Source organism: Onychomys torridus, chromosome 2, assembly GCF_903995425.1.
Source record: "Onychomys torridus chromosome 2, mOncTor1.1, whole genome shotgun sequence".
NCBI lineage: Eukaryota > Metazoa > Chordata > Mammalia > Rodentia > Cricetidae > Onychomys > Onychomys torridus.
The window spans coordinates 152,159,054-152,177,814 of NC_050444.1; the positions used below are offsets into that span (position 1 = coordinate 152,159,054).

The 18,761-nt window shown below is 48.3% G+C and overlaps 1 protein-coding gene across 3 annotated transcripts in view; it reads right to left on the reverse strand.

Moving 5' to 3' along the window:
• Vwa5b1 (von Willebrand factor A domain containing 5B1) overlaps positions 1-18,234 on the reverse strand; it is a 62,882-nt gene extending 44,648 nt beyond the window's left edge. For 2 of the 3 annotated variants that reach the window (XM_036180083.1, XM_036180081.1), the window contains exon 1: positions 18,039-18,234. The gene's annotated coding sequence lies outside the window, so the exon portion shown is untranslated. Of the gene's footprint in view, positions 1-17,454; positions 17,643-18,038 lie in introns of those variants that run through there. The other variant, XM_036180082.1, reaches the window with a different exon arrangement.
• Between the last annotated feature and the right edge of the window lie 527 nt (positions 18,235-18,761).

Consider the following 18,761-nt stretch of genomic DNA (forward strand, 5'->3'; position numbering starts at 1 on the left):
GATTTTCTGCCCCTTCTGAGGGAAGGTCATGCTTCCTGTCACAGTCCTGTTGATGTCTCCCCTGAGACTGTCAGGTGCTCCCCCATAGCCCAGCCAGCGTCATCTTTTTAATTATCTTCTCCCTTGTGGCTGGAGCCCAGACAGCTCGGCTGGGCTTATCTGCTGACAGGCTGACTGATAACTGGAGGCAGAGAGCTGGGAGCACACTGCTGGTTCCAGTGTTTTGTTGTCTGTCTTGGTGGCCAGAGCAGAGGCCGACCTCTTGCAGGAGGCAAGCAAAGATGCCAGACTTCATTTCCTGTGTGAGCCAAATCCCCCGCTCCATGTGGCCCTCCCTCCTTCTTCTCTTCCAGTTACGCTACTGTTCAGACTGTCGATGGAGGAAACCAGAGGTGCAGTGAACTTGGACTTAAGCTTTGGTACATTCTGGGTAGAGCAGGACAAGGGCATCTTGTCCAGCCCACTCCTCCCACACTGTGCCTCACACCCAGAGAGTGGGTAGCATGGGAGATTCTGCTAACCAAGACCAGACTGACTGTAAAAAGACCCACTGGATGCTGGCCCACAGTAAGGCCAATGACTGACAAATGGGACCCGTGAGATTAAAAGCTTCTGTACAGCAGAGGAAATAATTACATGAAAGGTTGGCCAACAGTGGGAGAAAAATCTCCATCCATCTGACAGAGAGGGTTAGTGTATAGACTGTACACAGGACTCAAAACTAAACAAGAAATAAAATGAGCCAATTGACAAACGACTTAAGGAAATGAACTGTTCTCAAAGAGTGAATTACAAATGGCTGAAACATTTTAAAAAATGTTCAACTTCGCTAGTCACCAGAGAAATGCAAAACCATGCTGAGAGTCCATCCCACCCATCAGAGTGGCAGTCATGTAGAAAATGTGCTACATGATATGGTGGAAAATTTGAAATTCATCAAGAAGAAGGAAGTCACATCATTTGCAGGAAAATGGATGCAGCCAGGGATAATCACATTACAGAAACTAAGCCAGGCACAGAAAGACAGATACCATGTTTTCTTTCGCTTGTGGGTTCCAGATCTTATGTTTATACACACAATCATACACACATATGTGCGTATGCTCATTCATGTATCATGAAAGTGAAGCAAAATTGTCAATGGAGGGCAAATGGCACCAAGGGAAGGAAAAGAGGAGGAACAGAAGTATGTAGGGTGTTCAACACTGTATATATGTACAAAAGCTTGAAAATAATAGATAAATTTTAAAAAGAACCTCCCGGGAGAGGTAGACTTTAAGCCTCAAGGGCCCTTGCATGTTTTCCAGGGCTGATAAGTTTCTACTGTGTTCCAGATCCTCTATAGCCTCCGAGGAGCCGAAGAAAAGACATGGCTTTATCTCAGAGAGTTTATAATCTTGTAATAGATGAAACCAGGGCGTCAAGAAGGCACAGCAAATGACACTGAGAATGTATTAAGCGGCGACAATGCACCAAGCACCCTTATTGTCTCATCTACTCTTTGAAGAACTGATAGGGTGTTCATCTTTCGCTGACAGGACACTGAGGCCTGGTGAGAGACATGCTTGGCCCTGGGTGTGAGCTGAGTGGTATTTGAAGCACATGCTGCCACAATGGACGCCATGTCTGATGTTCTTTCGGAAGGAGCCCGGGGTCATTGGAAAGCAATTATGTTGGATGTCCTTTCCCAGCCTGGGCCTCCAATGGGCAGCAGGCTCTGGGAAATCCTGAGAGACAGGGCAAACCCACCCACACGTCTCCAGGTCCATGTGTGAGAGACCCTGGTCCGGCCTGAAGATGGGATCCAGTATGGGCTGGATGTTCAGTATGTCAGGGTGTGATAGCCAATTATCTTGATTAAGTTAATTTTAGGTGGGGGAAGACTTACCTTAAAAGTGGACAGCACCATTTCCCAAGTGTGGGTCTCAGAACAAAAGAAAGGGAGAAAGCTGGCGTCACATGAGTACTCATGGCTTCTGTGAGTTCAAGGCCAGCCTGGCCTACACAAACTTCTAGGCCAGTGAGGGCTAGTGAGGCCCTGTGTGGTGGTATTGTGTTCCTCGAAATATGGTGTGTTCCCCGAAATATGGTGTGTTCCCCGAAATAAACTTATCTGGGGTCAGAGAACAGGACAGCCACAATATTAAACATGAGGATAGGCAGTGGTAGCACACGCCTTTAATCCTAGCATTTCAGAGACAGAAATCCCTCTGGATCTCTGAGTTCAAGCCCACATTAGAAACAGCCAGGCATGGTGACACACGCCTTTAATCCCAGGGAGTGACAGCAGAAAGTAGAAAGATATATAAGGCGTGAAGACCAGGCACCAGAGCTAGTTAAGCATTTAGCTAGTTAAGCTTTCAGGCTTTGGAGCAGCAGTTCAGCTGAGAGCCACTGGGATGAGGACTCAGAAGTTTGCAGTCTGAGGAAACAAGACCAGCTGAGGAACTGTCGAGGTGAGGTAGCTGTGACTTATTCTGCTTCTCTGATCTTCCAGCATTCACCCCAATAACTGGCCTCAGGTTTGATTTTATTAATAAGACATTTTAAGATTCATGCTACAGCCCTGTCTCAAAACAAAATTTTTAAGAGAGGCCGAGGAAGGCAGGATGAAGGGTTTTAGAGAAGGGATGTTCTGAGTTATCATTTGTTTGCTAGTTCATGTTCCCTGAGAGGCAGATGGAATGATGGGAATGGCATGGGGTGCTAGACCAGTTTTCTCTGGATCTTATGGTGGATGAGATCTCTGTATGAATGCTGTGTGGCTTTCTACGGCATCAAAAGTGGCCTTTGGTGGTTTAGAAATGCTGTATCTCAAAGGATGGCCTCCTACTTGGCCGGGACATTATTTGTATTTACACCTGGTTCAATAAATATTTATAAAGTTAAAATGAATGACGAGTATCAGCGGCCACAAGGACACTAAAGGACACTCAGTGCTAGGTTCCTGGGAGGACAAGGCAGGAGTGACCATAGACACTAGAGGCAGATGTAAGACTGCACAGCTAGAATCTGGCCTGTTCTAGCCACCACTCCATAGTTCCCTACCGTCTACTCTCAACGGGGAAGTCAGAACAATCCTTTGAAGGTAAGAGCCTGCTCATGTGACTGCCATGGTTCAAATCCCCTGCTGTGCTCCATGGATCTTAAGGCCCCTCGGACTGGTTTTCTGTGTCCACGGTTCCGATCACACATTCCGTGGCCTCACTCAGAGTCTCTCTTTCCAGCTCTACTGACATCCTGGCTCCGTTAGCATCTCAGGCGACAATGCATCTGCTCCTGCATTTTGTCTTGACCCAGCATCCTTTGCTCCTTTTTTGCTTTGTCTTTATCTCCATTCACATACCCTCAGCTTTAGACCCCACTGGTGACAGCTCTGTGGTACTGCTCACAACTTCCTGTGTGGAATTTCTTCCTAAGTGCACACACCTGCTCAAATGTGTATTTTGTTTATCTTGTTGAATGTGCCTCTGCACTCTTCCAGAGTATGATTCTATGAGGGTGGGATTTTGTTTTAGCTTGTTTGCTGTTGTATCTGTTACCTAGAGAACAGTGTCGGCACACAGCAGATGCTTGGTGAATGGAGGAAACCCACTCCGAGTGCCTTGAGCATATAATTTGGCAACATGTATTAGAGGCACCTACTCTTTCCATCATTCCTTAAAATCTCTTATTATGTTTCATTTACTGTGTGTGTACATGACGAAGCACGCCCGTGGAAGTCAGGGAACAACCTGAGGGAGTCGATTCTCTCCTCCCACCACGTGGGTTCCAGGAATCAAACTCAGGTGGTACGGTTTGGTTGTAAACACCTTTTCCCTCTCTGGGACACCTTGATGGCCCCTTTCTATCCCTCCTTTATAGACAAAACACCAAGGTTCAGAGAGGTAAGAGGACTTGTCCGAGCTCCCACAGCTGGGAAGTGATGGGGCTTGGAGCTGAGCCCAAGCAGCCGGACTGTGGAGTCCACATGCTTAACCGTGAGGATACACTGCTCTCTGTAGTGAGCTTTCCTCTAAGCTGTGGTGTGTCTACATGCTTAACTGTGAGGATACACTGCTCTCTGAAGTGAGCTTTCCTCTAAGCCGTGGTATGTCTACATGCTTAACCGTGAGGTTACACTGCTCTCTGTAGTGAGCTTTCCTCTAAGCTGTGGTGTGTCTACATGCTTAACTGTGAGGTTATACTTCTCTCTGCAGTGAGATTTCCTCTAAGCCATGAAGCGTCTACCTGAGTGTTCTCTTGGCTCCTCCTCTACCCAACCCTGTTGCTTTCTTGCTCTCCTCTGGACCACCTCTATAACCTCCTAAGTGGTCCCTCAACCCAGCCATTTTCTTTTGGAACTTCGTTATCACCACACACATGTGTATGTGCTTACACACACGCACACACACCTCCATTTCTCCTGAATCGGCCTCCATTGCCTTTATCTAACCTAGAACATTCTTTAAGGCCTTCCGTCTGGGGCCACCTCTCTGACCAGTGCCACCTCCAACCAAGTCCTGGTATCAGCCTTCCTTCAGACACTCTGACCTCACTGCAGCCCTAACAGGCTGGTTTTTTTGTTTTTGTTTTTTTGGGTTTTATTTTGCCACCCTGGGACAATTCTCTGCCTTTTGAAGTCCCATTCATCATGTTCATCATGCAAGGCCTATTCTCCCATACCCTCCTCCATTGGTGTGTGTGTGTGTGTGTGTGTGTGTGTGTGTGTGTGTGTGTATCTTTATGGAATGTGTGCATGTGTCTGTATATGGAGTATATATGTATTTATATGGAGTGTATGTGTTTCTGTATGAAGTGTGTGTATCTGCATGGGATGTGTGTATGTGTGTGTGAGGGAGAGGTATGTATTTGTTCGGAGTATGTGTGTATGTATTTGTGTATATCTGTATTGAATATGTGTATATGTATCTGTATGGTGTGTGTGTGTGTGTGTGTGTGTGTGTGTGTGTGTGTGTGTGTGTCTGTCTGTCTGTCTGTCTGTCTGTCTGTCTGTGTCTATGTGTAAGTATGTGTGGAGTGTATGTGTGCAGGTCCATGATCACTTGTGTAGAGGCCAGAGTCAACCTCAGGTATTGTTCCCAAGGCCACCTTCTACTTTTTTTTTTTTTTTTTTTTTTGAGACAAGGTCTCTCACTGTTAACTGGAACTTACTGATTTGACTAGATTGGCTGAACCAGCAAGCTCCAGGGACTCATCTGTCTGTACTCCCTCAGCACTGGGACTGTAAATGCTTGGACATTTTCTTACATGGGTTCCAAGAATCAAAATCAGGTCTTCCTAATCAATTGGCAAGCACTCTACTGGCTGAACTGTCTCTCCAGCCCCATGAAGGCCATTCTGGACATGCCTGTCCATCTGATATTATCCCTCCATGGCTTCCATATCCATGGCCCCTTGTCTATCACATTCCATATCAAGGCATGGCAACCATCCATCCATCATGTACAGGCTGATGAGTTCTCTGAGAGCATTGGCTGTGACCTCTTTGCCTCTTGTCCCAGTGTCCTCTGTTAAGCTTGGTTCAAAGAAAGAGCTTCAAGGGTACCTTGAAGGCCCTCTGTCCTGATGGACACTATTAGGGTTCATATCTATGCACCACTTTACAAGTTCAAACCGAGCATGTCACAGCTCTTCAGAGGCCAACCGTGATGGGCACCACCTTGCCCCTCACCCCCACCCCCTTCTACAGCCCATTGTCCCTGTCCTAAGCTGCTTCTCAGTTTGTGCTGAGGATGGGGAAAGCAACAGGGACAGGAAGGAGCAGGTAGAAGATTGCTGGAATCTGAATTTCCAGCTCTCACAGGCAGGATGGGGAGCACCTATATTAGGGTTCCTGGGGCCCAGGGGTGTCCACACTCTCTTGCTAGGGGACTTTGATACTTTAAAAAAGAGATTTAGAAAGGGCTGGGGCTATAGCACTTGTTCAGCATATGCACAGGGCCTTTTGATTCCTGGCACTGCCCAAAAAGAAAAAAGCAAGCAGGAAGGCAGGAACCTGCCTGGTGTGGCTGGGTCTGTGTTCAGAACAGTCCTGGAGCCCTACTGGGCATTAGAGCCCAGGGAGCCGCTCACAAAGTAATAGGCCCAACAGCCCTGCTATTCTGATACTGTGTGTCTTGACTATCTGACTTAACACTCTGAGTCTTTAGCTTTCTCCGTTCATGCAGAGTAGAGAAGTTCCCACAGATCTCTGCTCATCAGAGCTCTGACCGGGGTCTCATGTTGGAAATGAAATGTCTAACTGATAACAGCTCAACCCATTACTGTCTCAGATGTGGCCGTTCGGCTCTATCCTGGCATTCTGGAATCTTCACAACCCCAACCTAACCAGATCCTCCCACCCCAGATCATATACCAAAAGGGTGGAGTCCCCTGACTGAGTGGACTCGGTCGAGCTTGTACTAGACAGAGTACAAATTCATCACTTGAGTCTGGGCTTAATCCCACCCTCTTACCTCAGTTTGGGACCTTATCCTCCTCTAGAAAGCCCTTTCACTTTCTTTAGGGAACTCAGGCCCCAACCTCGGACTGGCAACCCAATCCTTCCATCAAAGTGGACCATAGTCAATGTGTTCCAAGAGTCTGAGTCAATTGTACCAGGCTTCTAGAATTTTAGGGGTCTCACATTCTGGTTTCCAGGCTCTAAGCATCCCTATTCCAGAATCACAATCCATGAGTCAGCTCGATTGCATTTATCTCATCCTGCAGCTCATCAAGACTTCCCATCATTACTCTGAGCTCCATCTTCTGGTGTTACTGGCTTAACCTGGGCCCTGAGGGAATCTTAGTTACTTTCAAAGCCCAGCACCAAGGCTTCCATCTCCATGGAGCCCTCCAAGTCCTTCCTGCAGTGAGAGCCAGCGATTCTCATGTCTTGTATTTCGTTTGGGTGTGCTGTGTTTTGTCAGCAGATGCACATGGCATGCCTACTGAATTCGAGAGTCTGTGCCAGGTCCAGCGGACAGCCAGAGTCAAGACAGACATGGTCCTTGTTCTCATACTTTGTGTCCTCTTCCTCATTCACCCAACCAGGACCCATTCTCCTAGAACTGGAGGCAGGGATTCTGTCTACAGGCACAGGCAGGGATTTTCTGGACAGGATCCCAACAGCATGAGAAATAATTGCCAGCACTGACAAACAGAATCATACAAAACAATCAACAGAGACAACCTACATGAAGGGAACACGTATTTGCCAACTACACACCAGACAGGAAAATTAATATCTAGGATATGTAAAGAACCGAAGAAATAAACGCTAAAAACCAAATGAGACAGTCAGTACACAGGCTAATGAACTGAACAGACAGTTCTCATGAGAAGAAACACAAATGGCCAATAAACAGTTGAAGACATATTCAACACTCTTAGTTACCAGGGAAATGCAAATTAAAACTGTTCTGAGACCGTCTCACTCTAGTCAGGATGGTTGTCATTGAAAGGAAAAATGACAGCCAACAGTGGTGAGGATGTGAAGAGAGAAAAACCCTCATGGCTCCTGGGAATATAAAACCACACAGCCACCATGGAAATCAATACAGAGTGCCCTCGAAAAAGAAAGAAGGGAAAAAAAGAAAAAGAAAAAAGAAAGAAAAGGAAAGGAAAAACAGAATTCTGTATCATACAACCCAGCCATGCTACTCCTGAGTATTCCCCTGAAGGACTCCAGGTTGAAACATCACAGAGACATTCGCACACCCATATTGATCGCTACACTGTTCATACAACTAGGAAATGAACCAGCCTGCACGTCCTTCCATAGATGAATGGATAAAGAAAATATGGTACATAGTCATAGCAGCTGTTATGCAGCTATAAAGAAAAGTGAAATCATGACATTTGTAGGAAAATGGGTGGAGTAGAAAATCATGATGTTAAGTGAAATAAGCCAGACTCAGAAAGACAAACAAACACCTCATTTTCTCACCCGTGCAGAACCTACATTTAAAGTTACATATAGGTGTAGGGTCTGCATGCATGTGTGGAGGTCATGAAACCAGAAAGGGGATTATGAGAGGTGGGAAGAGATCTTAATGGAGGTGGGAAATGGAGAGTAATGGAATATCCATGGAATATGAAAGGACCAAGAAGCTGGATATGGGGAGAGTGCATCAGAGGCAGTGGGAGAGGGGAACTAGTGGGGGGCTAGCCTCAAAGACCTCCTCTCAGGGTCCAAAGGAGAAACTGTAATAAGCGAGGGAAAAACTAATATCTGATGGTGAAGGAATGAATCTGCTCACACAGTGATCCTTCTCTGCATGTCTCTTTATTCTCTCTCTCTCTCTCTCTCTCTCTCTCTCTCTCTCTCTCTCTCTCTCTTCTCTCTCCATTTTATGATGACTGCATTTCTCCCTGTATAATCCTGCACCCATAACAGCTCGTGATAATGGCTCCTGACAGGGACAGTGAGGACAAAGTAATACCAACACATTTGCGTAAAGAAGCCTAGATGCAGCCCATTCCTTTGTATGTGAACCTACCAAATTAAATAGTAAAACGATCCCTGTCTTCCATCTTGGTGTGGACCAGTAGTTGATACTGAATAGTGAGTGGGCAGGATGTGGTATCACATGCCTGTAATCCCAATTCTTTGGAGACAAAGGAGGAAAAACCTTAGTTTGAGGCCAGTCTGAACCATATACCAAGACCCCATAGTGAACAAATAATAAATGGATGTCGTGTACTCTCTTTGTGGATGAGTGGATAGGATAGACTGCATTATCAAGAGGTGAGACTAAGGTGTTGGCTGTGGCTCACAGGACCCCATCACAGAGGCATCTGTATACTTCTTTGGAGAAAGGATCAAGACAGAGAATGCCCAGCCTTTCTGTCCTTGGTGTCCTCCCCCTTGCTTGGGAGCATGGAGTCTGGCCAGTGCTGATGTCTAAGACAGTCAACATCAAGGAGGCAGAGGCCCAGGCTGTCCACACTTCCTGAACTTTCTGGCTAAGAGGGAGTGACCTGCCGGAGAAGGGAGAAACGAGCAGGTGGCTTCTGAAAACTCCAGAAGAAGGAGGGTCTCCATCAACATTTTTAGCTACTTGGAGGTGTGGCTTAAGTGCAGATGTTGCTGGCTGGCAGGTGGCCTGCTCCCTGGGGCCTCAGGGAGGTGGCACTGCTGAAGTCTTCTCAAACAAGACCACATGTTGTTAGGAAAATTGGATTCCGTCTACACAAATCCAGTTTAAGCCACCCTTCTGCGGTGCCTTTAAAGGTGAACTTACCCGCCCCCGCCGAGCTGCCAGCATCCCTGGATCCCTGTGGAAAGGCACTAAATGGATTTTTATGTGGCTTCCAGCCTTGTCCCTGCCTCTAGCCCATGCCTACCTGCCTGCGGAGGAGTGAACAGGATGATGGACAGAGGAAGGGCTCGTCTAAAACTGTCCTTTAGAGGTGGCCTTTTGCACTAGAATGCTAAAGAAAAGAGAGTGATCACTGACCTGTGTCCCTCTCCAAACACCTCTGCATGATGTAAAAAAACAGACAAGAGAGCTGATTTCTGCTCCTGGAATCTTACTTTGTCTCCATGTCTACCATTCCCCAGCTGGGAGTATCTTTGAAATTCAGTATCTCTACTCCATGCAATGGTGAGGTGGCAGGGGCCATGGGGAGGATGCAGGAGAGAGGCTGTGCATAGGATGCTCACTTAGCTTTGGTCCCCAGCCATGGCTGGCTACTGCTTTATCACTTCTTTTCTTAGGATGCTGTCCCACTCATTCACCCCACAACTTAGACTCTATCTGGGCCCTTGAACTTCTGGCATTTTCTATGATGACCCTGATCACCCAAAGCTCCCCACCCCTGATCTGCATCCAGGCATCCCAGGGCTCCTGACTACATGTGTTGGCATCAGAACATGTTCATTGTCTTAGCTTCCCTCTGAGATTTTAGGTAAGTTAGTGACAAGTTGTGAGGCCTCTCTCCACCACAGGCTGCCATCTGCACAGGGAGGCCATCTAGGTGGCAGAGAACACTGGATAGACAGTAAAAGCCACCAGGCCTGAGTACCAGCTATGCCACCCATTCAGTATAGACCCCAGGCTGGGACTCCTGCTATCACACAAACTGCCTTGACCAGGCCTCTTGCGGCCACACACAGAATAGAGGGTGGGCCATGGAGATTGGAGGGTTACAGGTTTAGGGTCTTCTTTCTAATATTTCTAGAAATGTGAGACCTAGGGGTAGGAACCAGAGATGTCATTGTCTGTGTCTTTTCAGCATACAGAAGAGTGCCTGAAAGAGTTAAAAAGAAAGAAAGAAAGAAAGAAAGAAAGAAAGAAAGAAAGAAAGAAAGAAAGAAAGAAAAAGAAAGAAACAATGATACACAGGCACAATGCCAGATATAACCCTGAATACTTTCTATGAGGAGGTGTGGGTAATCCTCAGGCCAGGCCAGGAAAGCAGGCATGGCTACTATCCTACCACCCCCATTTTTCAGGCAAGAAAATTGAGACCTGGAATGGTTCCATCCCCTGCCAAAGGTGACCCATCCTCGGACGGTAGGGCTCTGGCTTGGGTGGTCACTGAACCATATCACCTTTCAATGCTTGTTTACTGAATGAGTGACCTGGACAGGATGACCCCCATCAAGCTGTGCCCAGGCCAGATGACATCTAGTAGAAGAGTGAATGCCATGCTTTCTTTCTTAGTGGGCAGTCCCGGGTCTGAGGGACTTTTTGAGACACAGCACAGGTCAGGCCAGAGGTCATGACTTGTGTTGCATCCTCACCACCCTGACCTTTTGAAGAACTGCTTGTTCACTACTTAGTCTGTCTGTCAGATTTGGGGGAATTTCGGGAGGGCCCTCCATGACCTCATTTGATTTCTATAAGGCAGATCATCTCTTTTCAAGGGAGCAAACTGATACCAGAGTGGTTAAGTAAGCCTCCAGGTCACACAGCCACATGGTGATAGAGGCAGGATTTGAACCTAAGTTTGGGAACCTACTGTTTGGACCATGGCCCCCTGCTGCTCGCTACCTTCAACCAGTTCATGTCTCATGGCTCAGTTAGTGTCCCTGAAGCCAGCTTGCTCTTACTCAGATTTCACTTGATTCTGGGTTTACCCTCAGGATTCCTCATCACCCTGGTTCCCGTCCTTGGGGTGCGGTGAAGGTTTCTAACATGCAGGTCAGCCTCATTGCTCTCCTCCTGCAGTCAGCACTAGGGACGTGACCTCTATGGGAGAGTGACTGAATGAAAGGGAGGGGGAAGTCTCAACATGGCTCTCCCCAGGCGTTGGCACCAAGTTGCAGGAGAACCAACCTGGGACATGGTCTGCTGCCCTCCATGCCACTAGGCTTATGAAAAGGTGATTTGTGGATTCAGAGCCCCTCCCCCCCCAGACTCCAAACAGACTGCTGCTATGGGGTCAGTGTGCCTGGATTATCACCTGGTTCCTTGGGAGTCTCTAAATGTGAGCATCACTTTGTTTTGATTTAGAGATGATTGGAGTAAATACAAGAGGAATTAAGAAACCCACCTGGGGCAGAGGACTAGTAGTAGGTGATGATGTAGGAACAGAACCCTGGCAGTGCCATGTCCCTGTGTTTCCTATGATGTCATAGCAATACCCAGAGATAGGGGATTCCTTAGCCACCTGAGAAAGCCTTCTCTTTCTGAGAGGCCCAGATACCAACTGGAGGTGTTAGCAATGGAGACTAAGCCAAGCAGTGTCCTAGGTGAGAGAGGAGGCAGCGGGCTCAGTCGGCCTGGAAGCCAAAAGCTCTTGCCTTAGATCCCTGAAGGATTTCAGCTTGAAGCTGGGCTCTGGTGTGTGCCATCCAATGATGTGGCACATTACTTTACTTGGCTAAGCCTTTGTTTTCTGACCTGTGGGAAAGGCGCAGTACTCAAGCCCACTGCCCGGTGCCATCAGGAGGAAGTGCAACAGGCCTGGGATGGATGCACTGCACACATGAACCAGCTCACATTTGTTTGGTTTTTTTGTATTTGCTATATAGTGCAGGCTGGCCTCGAACTCATGATCAGCCCTCCTGCCCTATCATTTTGAGTGCACCTCCATACCCAGAGTTTTGGCTGACTTTTGAAGGCATGTTGGTGGCTTCTTCCTGTGTAGAGGTCATAGGAGGACATGGCCAAGGTAGCCAAGCTCAGACCTTTAAAAGGGCTTGTGCGTGATCTCTTCAACACAGACTACCTCAGAAAAATCTCCGGTAGCTTAAAAAAAGTAGAAATGATGTAATTAAAAGTTGTCCAGGGAGCTTTTACCTTGTGACCAATTAACATTTTCAAATTCAGTAGTGAGTCAGCAGAGTACTGCTGTTCATTCATTCATACCTCATGTAATTTGTACTCAAGGCACTTCCTCATCCATAAACGTTAAAGTGCTAAGAGCCAGGAGAGAGAAAAAACGAGACAAAAGCCAGCAGCCCTGTGATCCATCTTAAGGGCCAGGGGACCTGGCCTCAGATGGGATGCAAAGGAGGGCTGAGTCTTCTGTTAAGGCTAATCTGCTGCCCTGCTAAGCTTAGACCTGCAAGGGACTGGAGCTGGACTCCCCTGGAAGTCTCATTTGCTGATTAGAGCTGAGAGCCAGTGGCTGGGGTTGCTATTGGGAGCTAAGATTCCGGAAACGGCTCTTCCAGGTTAATCTCTCCATTCTGCCCTATGTCCTGCGAGCGTTCTGACAGGCTCCCCTGTTCTTGTGGTTAAACCTACAGTGATCTGCATGCTGCTGAGCAGATCTGGGCTCTCCTTGTCATAGAGACAGGGCAGGCTGCACGCCCCTGCCCCCTTGAAAACCTGAGGTGTGTCTCGCTTCAGCCCATGAGCTAAGTGGAAGTGAACTCCTTCCCTTCTGGACTAGAGAGGCTTAGAAAGCCAGTGTGAGCTTCACGGTGTCCTGTTTCCTGCCATCGCCGCCTTGGAAGCATGTGTGAAGGAGTGATGGCATTCCATGATGACATGTGACCTGCTTTGGACATGTGCCATGAACGTGTGCCTATTCTTACTGCAGCGTAATCAAACCTGGTTAGTGAAGCCATGGATGTTCCAGTCTGCAAGCTAAGGTGATGGCCAGGGGCAGAAGCTACAATACCAGGAGGCTAAGGTGTGGTGGAAGAGGGCACTGACCACTGGGCTCACTGTGATATAAACTCCACAAAGACAGAGCTTTTGTTTGCTTTCAACAGTGTTCAGCAGAGTGGCTAGCACCCAGTGGGTGCTCAGTAGATGCTGAATAAATGAACAGAGGATATGAGGTGAGGTGTGGTAGTAGCCCATGAAAGCAATCAGCCCAATAGATGAAAGTGCCTGATTTCGGCAACAGCTCACAGTTCCCTGCTCATCCATTCACTTACTCAACTCACAAGTGCTGAAACACAGACTGCAGAAGGGCTCTGTACCTCCCCCAGCCACGGCCCCAAGTAACCAGATCAGACTTGAATCCACTTAAAACAGTGACCAGGTTTCACGGGAAATGATGAAGAAAGTTTTCAATTGGGATTTTATTTTGAAAAAAAAAAAACAAAAACAAAAACAAAAAACAAAAAAACAAAAAACAAAACTTGAAAACAGAATCCTGGGTCAAAATAAGATTATAACTGAATATTAAAACTTTCAATGAAGCCAGGCAGTGGTGTTGCATGTCTTTAATTCCAGCACTTGGGAGGCAGAGACAAGTGGATCTCTGAGGTCAAGGCCAGCCTGGTCTACAGTGCAAGTTCCAGAATAGCCAGTGCTACACAGAAAAACCCTGTCTCAAAAAAAAAAAAAAAAAAACAACCAACCAACCAAACAAACAAACAACTTTCAATGAGCAAAGAACAAATCAAGTATTGAGTTGGGTAGGCACAAGTTTTCTAGAGAATTCTCTGTTTAGCCCACTGTGACTTTTCATACTTCAATTTTCTCTTTTTCTGTCATTCATTGGCCTAGTGTCCAGGTTCTCCTTTGTCTATGGCATTAAGTGGTATAAAAGACCCAACATCCCCTCTAAATCTCCTCACTGAATCTCATGGCTTCCATGAGATTTTGGTTCCATGGTATAATCCTTTGGCTTTCTATGGCCATCATTTCTCCTACGTAACAGCCTCCAAGATACTGATGGACATAGGTGCCGACTGATGGGCAGGGATTGACCATGGGCTTTGAGCAAAGGCAGGTGCTTATGCTGATCATTTGCATATGTACACAGTTCATTAGTATTCTTCTGTGATGTGGACTTTGTATATGATGTGTGTGTGTGTGTGTGTGTGTGTGTGTGTGTGTGTGTGTGTGTGTGTATGTATGTGTGTATGTGGTGTAGTGTATGTGTTGGTTTTATGTCATGTTGGCATAAGCTACAGTCATTTGGGAAGAAGATCTCTCAATTGGGAAAATGCCTCTGTAAGATTGGCCTGTAGACAAATCTGTTGGGCATTTTCTTATTAATGACTGATGTTGGAGGGCCCAGGCCACTGTGGATGGTTCCACTCCTGAGCTAGGTGCTATAAGAAAGCAGGCTGAGCAAGCCACAAGGAGCAAGCCAGTAAGCAATACTCCTCCATGGCTACTACATCAGCTCCTGCCTCCAGGTTCCTGCTTTGGTTCCTGTCCTGACTTCCATCAGTGACAGAGTGTGACCCGAGAGTCATAAGCTGTAATACACCCTTTCCTCCCCAAATGACTTTTTCTAATGGTGTTTTATCACTGGAATAGAAACTGTAAGACTGTGTGTGTGTGTGTGTGTGTGTGTGTGTGTGTGTGTGTGTGTCTGCCTATGTGTGTGCTATGTGTGTGCATGTGTGAGTATGTATGCATATGTGTATATGTGTGTGTGTGTGTGTGTGCATATGTGTGTTTGAGTGTGAGTGTGTGTATATAGATGACTTTTTAACATCTGCAAAATGGGAATGAAATCTGACACCAGGGTAAGGGTCTGGCACAGTCAAGGAGCACACTAGCCACTGGTCTCCTTTCCAACTGTCCCCTCTTGCTTTTACAAGTTCATTCCCAGGGCCAGGAGACAGTGAGGCAAGGGACTGGAGGTGAGCATCCCTCAAGCTCTTATCTCAAGCTGTTCCCACTTACCAACTCTCTGCTCTCTCTCTAAGTGGCTCACCCTCTCCCCGCTGCAGGGAGTGAGCAGATAATCCATGTGTGCATACCACAGCTTCTGTGCCCCAGCCTGTCACGGCCCCAAGGCACTTGCTTCTTGACCAGCTCACAGAGTTCAAATTCAAGAGCCCTTCTTGTGGACATTGGTTGACATAAGCTCAGGAAATAGATTACCACCCTCTCCAACCTGAGCCCTTATTTCCTCAAGAACAGAAACCCAACACCCAGCCAACCTGGCATCAGGTGGTATCCAATGACTCAGTGGCTTTCATTCCTGTCCCCTTTCCCACCGTGCCCTGCCTGATCTTGCAGACTGACTCAACACTCTTGAAACCAAACATTTCTTCTCCTTCTGTGCCGACGCACACAGCCCAGCCCTAGAAAACACACTTCCCTGCCTCCCTTTCCATGTGGCCATGCTTCTGTTGCTTCCCTCACACCTTTGGAAAGCCTTCTTAGTCCTTCATGAGCACCCTGGACCCCAACCTTAGTCCCTCCCATGAGTACCCTTGGCCCCAATCTTAGTTCCTCATTGATCACCTTTGACCCCAAATCTGCTTTCCATAAAGAATCCAGGCATGCTGAGAGTCCCAAGTGTCAACTCTACTGCTGGGTAAGTGCCCCAGAGGCTAAGGAGAGAAGCAGGGGGAGTTAACAAGATCAAAAGACTTGTGTGCCCCGCACTATGTGCTGGAGTCATGTGTGGTCCACTGACTCAGCTGACCCATTTCTACACACACACACACACACACACACACACACACACACACACACACACACTGCTGCCAGACATTGCTGGCCTTGCCAAGTTTGGCTGAAGGAAGGGAGCCTGTGTGCCAGGAGGGTCGACAGGAGGGTTGACAGGAGTTGACTATTGGGCTCTGAAGCCAAGTCCTTGCAAGGGATCAGTAGGGAGGCCCTGTGAGAAACCACAGCACCCAGCAAAACCTGAAGCAAGTAGAAGCCCAAGACCATGGTCTTTATCCAGGACCCCCAGGTGCCCCTTCCTCTGTCCCTTTTCCTCAGGGTATCTATATAGATGGCCTCTCCAGGGCTACAGTCAACACCACCTGTCTGGCCATGAGAGAACAGCCAGTCAGAGGAGGTGCTCTCTGGGAGAACAGCTCTGAGAGGCAGAGAGCCAAAGCCCAAAGCTGGCCAGGTTAGTTCCAAAAGGTGTCTTAGTGGGCACCCCAATCCTTCCGACCAGGGTATATTGTTGCCATGCAGGTGTGTCTCTCCATAGCCTGGACAACTTGACTCATTGCCAGATGGCCAATGGCTAGGGAACATCCTGAGAGCATCATCTGGCCCAGATTTGGGGATAGTGGTTATGATAGCAGGCCACAGGCCCCTAAGCTTCCCAACTCCTGAGACTATAGTAGAAGGATGTTCCCAGACCAAGCCACTCCCATGCCAGACATCTTGTCCTGTCTCAATCAGTGGGGTCCACAGATCACCCAGGGGGACACAGTTCCCGTACTGCCTTGAGCCATGGGCTATGACCTGAGCTGAGTTAGAAACGGCCCAAGCACTGCTCATGGAGATGAATAAACATCCCAAAGCTGAAGGACATTGCATTCATATGTCAGACCTTGGGGGCCCTGCTCAGTCACCCCATGGTCAGGCTTAACCTAACAATCTTAATTCACATATATGCACGTACACACACTCTTATTCCCTTCACATCACTGGTTAAAGCATATTGCATGTGCACTCCTGAAATGTGAACATGTTTATATACGTGTATGTGACCCTCTTATCTACTCATGTGGCTTGCTTCATACATGTCACATCACTACTTCCAGGGACATATCCCTCCAGAAGTGTGCTTCTATATGTCTCCCCAGGACATAGTGCACATACATCATGTACCCCTGGGTTCAGCCCCCAGTCTGATACTAGTTAACCACAGAGTTCTGTGCCCTTGGTTGCCCCTCCTCCAAGTGAGAGAGCTGCAGGTCACCCCATGCCCTTTGGCTTCTGCCCAGTTTCCATGACTTGCTTAGTTTAGATGGGTGGACACAGAAAACAGGCTTAAGTCTCAGCAGAGAAAGTAAAGAAGAGTGCTGTCTGGAGAGAGAGAGAGAGAGAGAGAGAGAGAGAGAGAGAGAGAGAGAGAGAAGAGATGCCTGTTGCTTTTCACAGTGGAGGAGGGGCTAGAGGGTTCTGGCCCCCAACTCCCAAGCCTCCTGTGCCACTGGCTGGGACAGGAGCATCAGAATAAAATACTAGGACTTCCTAGGACCTCCGGAGCTGCAGCAGGAGATATGAAGGGACTTCCAGCAGGGGCTTGATATGTTAGCAGAAATCACCATTCACAGTGCCAAGTCTCCCGACCCCACCACCTCTCACTACCCAAGGATGACCTTTCTATTCAGAATCTTCTTACCTCCAGGTTCCCAGGACAGGACGTGAGAGCTCAGGGAAGAAGGCACACTCAGCCAGCAGCATTGGAGACAGTCACACGCCAGGCACCCAGAGGGCAGCAGGCGCGAGCCTGGAGCTTGGCAGTGAAGGTGGGCAGCCTGCAGAGCACTGACTGCTCTGGAGCCCTAGAGGACAGATTAGAAATGATGGGGACAGGGAGAGGGTGGAAAGAGGCGGCAGGGATGGGAGGCTGAGACAGAGAGATAAAGAAAGACAGAGACTGAGACATAGAGAGGAGATGATGAGAGAATTATACACAGAAAACAGACACTAAGGAAGAAAAGGGAGAAGGCGTGGAGAAGAGACCGAGGGAGGGAGAGGAGAGAGAGGGAGAGAGAGAGAGCCCGGGAGCCATGGGAGCAACATGTGGTTACATCCTTACTTCTGATGCTGGAACCTCCTGAGCCCCTCCACACAGAGTGAGCACACAGCACACAGTCACTTTCACACAGACTCCCCGTGCATATACACTCATGCACACCCTCTGCACTTAGGATGAGGTCTTTTCTCCTTGCACTGCAGAGCACTGGTTGCACCAACCCTTACCTTGTCCCAGAAGCAACATGTGTAAGGGCGAACACTTCCTCTCCACACAGTCGCTGCAGCTGCCTCCCTGTGCCCAAAGCTACTGGAGAGGGCTCCCAAGCTAGGCTCTGGTACCCAAGCCCAGTGCCTGGCTGCCCTGGCAGCTGGCTTGATCAATGCCAACATTGCGATGGCTGTTTAGGTGGCCTGCAGGAAGCCAGCCATTTGTTTTGTCAGAGCGTAACCATGACAATCACCCCAGGCTCACACGGCAGTGCAGCCTTCCCCCACCCTGCGCCCTCCCTCCCCCCTTCTCCTGAGCACCAGAGGAAGCAGGAGGCCACTGAGCAGCCTTGGCTAACCCCTGCAGGGGCTGATATAGCAAATGTCTGGCTTCCAGGGACATCAGGCTTTTGGGCAGCCCCTCCCGAGGGTGGGGGAATAAGTCACCTCACCTTGAGGCAATTCAGTGCTGGACAGAGAGCCCCCAGGGACCTGACTCTGGACCTAACCTCCCCCACATCCCAACGCTGTTCCTCTGCAAGCCCATTTGTGAGACAGCTAATACAAGCTGTCACTCCATTTCCCCCCAAGAGGCCATGATGCAGGCAAGCAGATGGCCCTGGGTACCGTGGTCCCAGGCAGTAAGCAGATCTGCCAGTGTCTTTGGTGAGTCCCAAGCCATCACTGGCTACCCAGGGCCAGGCCAGTCATGGGGGAAATTTTCTAGGCAGCTCCAGGAAG